At 41.9% G+C, this 4,436-nt stretch overlaps 1 long non-coding RNA gene across 1 annotated transcript; it reads left to right on the top strand.

Annotated features, from left to right (window-relative positions):
- The first annotated feature begins 2,021 nt into the window (after positions 1–2,021).
- LOC126278163 (uncharacterized) lies at positions 2,022–3,054 on the top strand. The gene is made up of 2 exons (XR_007550668.1): positions 2,022–2,100; positions 2,711–3,054. It is a non-coding gene; the product is annotated as an uncharacterized LOC126278163 (long non-coding RNA).
- The last annotated feature ends 1,382 nt before the right edge of the window (positions 3,055–4,436 follow it).

Below are 4,436 nucleotides of genomic sequence, written 5' to 3'. Positions count from 1 at the left end.
ACGAATCGCGCTCCTCTCCGTTGTATCTTCTCTCTCTCTTCTATCAACCCAATCTGGTGCGGATCCCACACTGCTGAGCAGTATTCAAGCAGTGGGCGAACAAGCGTACTGTAACCTACTTCCTTTGTTTGCGGATTGCATTTCCTTAGGATTCTTCCAATGAATCTCAGTCTGCTATCCGCTTTACCGACGATCAACTTTATATGATCATTCCATTTTAAATCACTCCTAATGCCTATTCCCAGATAATTTATGGAATTAACTGCTTCCAGTTGCTAAACTGCTATTTTGTAGCTAAATGATAACGGATCTATCTTTCTATGTATTTGCAGCACATTACACTTGTCTACATTGAGATTCAATTGCCATTCCCTGCACCATGCGTCAATTCGCTGCAGATCCTCCTGCATTTCAGTACAATTTTCCATTGTTACAACCTCTCGATACACCACAGCATCATCTGCAAAATCCCTCAGTGAACTTCCGATGTCATCCACCAGGTAATTTATGTATATTGTGAATAACAACGGTCCTATGACACTCCCCTGCGGCACACCTGAAATCATTCTTACTTCAGAAGACTTCTCTCCATTGAGAATGACATGCTGCGTTCTGTTATCTAGGAACTCCTCAATCCAATCACACAATTGATCTGATAGTCCATATGCTCTTACTTTGTTCATTAAACGACTGTGGGGAACTGTATCGAACGCCTTGCGGAAGTCAAGAAACACGGCATCTACCTATGAACCCGTGTCTATGGCCCTCTCAGTCTCGTGGACGAATAGCGCGAGCTGGGTTTCACACGACCGTCTTTTTCGATACCCATGCTGATTTCTACAGACTAGATTTCTAGTCTCCAGAAAAGTCATTATACTCGAACATAATACGTGTTCCAAAATTCTACAACTGATCGACGTTAGAGTTATAGGTCTATAGTTCTGCACATCAGTTCGACGTCCCTTCTTGGAAACGGGGATGACCTGTGCCCTTTTCCAATCCTCTGGAACGCTTCGCTCTTCTAGAGACCTACGGTACACCGCTGCAAGAAGGGGGCAAGTTACTTCGCGTGCTCTGTGTAAAATCGAACTGGAATCCCATCAGGTCCAGCGGCCTTTCCTCTTTTGAGCAATTTTAATTCTTTCTCTAGCCCTCTGTCGTCTATTTCGTTGTCTACCATTTTGTCATCTCTGCGACAATCTAGAGAAGGAACTACAGTGCAGTCTTCCTCTTTGAAACAGCTTTGGAAGAAGACATTTAATATTTCGGCCTTTAGTCTGTCATCCTCTGTTTCAGTACCATTTTGGTCACAGAGTGTGTGGACATATTATTTTGATCCGCCTACCGCTTTGACATAGGACCAAAATTTCTTAGGATTGTCTGCCAAGTCAGTACATAGAACTTTACTTTCGAATTCATTGAACGCCTCTCGCATAACCCTCCTCACATTACATTTCGCTTCGCGTAATTTTTGTTTTTCTGCTAGGCTTCGGCTACATTTATGTTTCCTGTGAAGTTCCCTTTGCTTCCGCTGACGTTTTCTAACTCGGTTGTTGTACCACGGTGGCTCTTTTCCATCTCTTACGATCTTGCTTGGCACATAATCATGTAACGCATATTGTACCATGGTTTTGAACTTTGTCCACTGATCCTCATCACTATCTGTACTTGAGACAAAACTTTTGTCTTGAACCGTCAGGTACTTTGTAATATTCCTCCAAATGAAGAAACAATATAATTTTTAGCTTAAGAAGTCATGTTTTAAAGCATAGATTCCTAGGACATTACGTAAACAATTTCGGAGAGTCGGTAGAGGAAGTTGGTGCCACGTACATATACCTGCTGACGCATTGACGAATACCGGTCACAATTAGCCGAGCTTAATGAGGATTTCTTACTTTCTTTGGAATCATTATCAACGTGCCCACCTGCTGGGACCACAACCGGACTAGTTCCTTGATCACAAGCGGAGATAGAATCTTCTACATATATTCCTTATTCGAGCTTTGTAGCTCACAGTTACCGAGCACACAGGAATGGTAGGACAAAAGCTGCTGGGACAGGTAAAATAGTTTCACTTGACTATTTACACTTGTTTCGGTACGTCTGTATACCTTCGTAACATGTGGTATGGTCTTAGATATTTTGGGTCTAAAACCCATCAGTTCGTTATGAAGAGCAATGTCCCATGGAGGTTAACCGTCTTACATCAGTTCATACCTTAATATAATTTTCAGACTGGGTCTAAAACCCATCAGTTCGTTATGAGAGCAATGTCCCATGGAGGTTAACCGTCTTACATCAGTTCATACCTTAATATAGTTTTCAGACTGATGAAACTACTATCTACAATTCCCGCACCCACTATATTTCCTTAAGTTTCATCTCAAACGAGCTGTTACTTCTAGTGGCAAGTGGATATATTCCGGTTATTTATTTTTGCTAATTGTAACTGGTAGAGTATTTAAATTAGCAGTGTGCTCTCATATTTCGTCATCGGTGTTTCTAATCCTGAGATGCTTTCCCTCAGTCCTGGAATTACCCCCTCTATAAGGGCAAATGACTCAAGCTGCAACCAAGTGCTTCAAATACTACTCGATCACTGTAGGCTAAATTCATTCTTCTCCCACCCATACCATGTAAGTATGTAGGATACATATAAAAAAACAGAAATATTACATATTCACGACGCACAATTCTCTCGTTACAGACATTGGCGATGTCAGCGCTGGTACTGGTAGCTGTGCTGGTGATGATCGGAACAGTGGACGCCCAGGACAGCTCGACCACGACGCAGAGGTCGGCTGCCATAGATATCGGCTTGGGAGACACCGTTGGCGGTGTGGGAGACTTACTAGAGGGACTTCTGGGAGGAGGCGTTCTGCACGTGAGCCGAGCTGGCAGGGCCCAGCAAGCGTCATCAGCCCAGAGCGGCGCCAAGAAGGTTCACTCGTAGACAAAGAAAATTATCACAACTTACATTAAGTTAGCCACTTTGATATCTGAGAGGGATATGTTGTACATTGAACAATAAATAAGGAATAAAAATAGATATCGAATTCTTTTAATTGTGTCAGAAAACCTATTTCGAACTATTTGTTTTTGCAGCTGTTCGTGACACTGACACTCAAGCTACCACTACTTACAGTTTCTTTATTAAACTATACATACAAGCTTTCCAAAAGCCTCAAAATTTAATTCATGATTCGCTCCTCTTCTCGGATTGGTCCAACTTCGAAAGTGCAGCATATGTAATCCTTAAGGGGATGAGTAATAAGTTGCTGAAAGTGTAGATCTTATCGTGTGGATTGTGGAAGTTAACAACGCGTCCCTGCAGATTCGGAAAAGAAAACAAAAGTCTAAAATTGTTAGAAATATTGTCCTTTCGAAGTATGTTTAAAGTTTCGTGAGCAAACAGAATATGGAATGCAGTGGAAATGGAGATAATGGATTAGGAAAAAAGTCTGTTGAGGTCTATTACCAAAAGTAGGGATTACATTACTTTATCTTTGTGGGGATATGTCGTGATTCGATCACTCGTGACATATTACAATTGCGCTTGCGATCTTAACACGAACCTGCGTCTTTCACTGGCAATAGTCAATTAATGTACCGACATTTTCTTGTATTGATGGTACATCCGCTAAGGTATTGAAGATTAATTAACCTGCCACTAGAAAAGGCAAAAAAAGGTGAAATCTGTAGCAATGGGTGAGAAGAAACAGATCGAGGTGGAAACACGAAAAGCTATGACAACGCTCATCGTCTTCATGCAGCGACAGTACAGTAATCTTCTACGTCGTTCTGTTAGGTTAAAGCGGCCTGTCTACCTCAAAGAGGTTTCATATACCTTACTATTTCTTCTAGTAAAGTGCATGTTGCTGTTACTGTAATTCGTATGTGAAACTAGAGAAGCAGAAGATCGTTGCACCCATCGACATGTGGTTGTGCGAACACAGTACGAGACGGAAAGTATGTCTGCCGTGCAGCATAATTGTAATCAAGCTCCAGGATAGATCACTCGCTACAGCCAATCAAGCAATCGATCGGCACTGCACACTGCAAATTGTCACAGTAAGAGCTTACTACCTGAGAGTGATGTCCAATCGCTGCAGAAATTTCAGGTCATGTGGTGCACGAATCTTGTATCGGTAATACTACTGTATATAGCTATTGAATATGTTTGGAAGCACGACTGTTTAAGATCTTCTCAGACCATTTCCACCGAAAAACTTTTTCGTATTTTTCCATTATTTTCGCAAGGGGTGTAAGATAGAGATTGTGGAATGCACTCTGGACAGGTGAAAATGCATTTCTGTGTACTTTGTTAGTTGATGCCGTCTCGTATCACGTAGAAGTGACACAAGGTCTCTCATAGACATTGCTCGGTTTCCAGTGTTCGTCGCACGGGCAAATAGTTGTTGAGCTGACGCAAG

Source organism: Schistocerca gregaria, chromosome 6, assembly GCF_023897955.1.
Source record: "Schistocerca gregaria isolate iqSchGreg1 chromosome 6, iqSchGreg1.2, whole genome shotgun sequence".
In the NCBI taxonomy this organism is placed as follows: Eukaryota; Metazoa; Arthropoda; class Insecta; order Orthoptera; family Acrididae; genus Schistocerca; species Schistocerca gregaria.
Note: the sequence above shows the minus strand (reverse complement) of the source record. Positions and strands in the feature narration are given on the sequence as shown.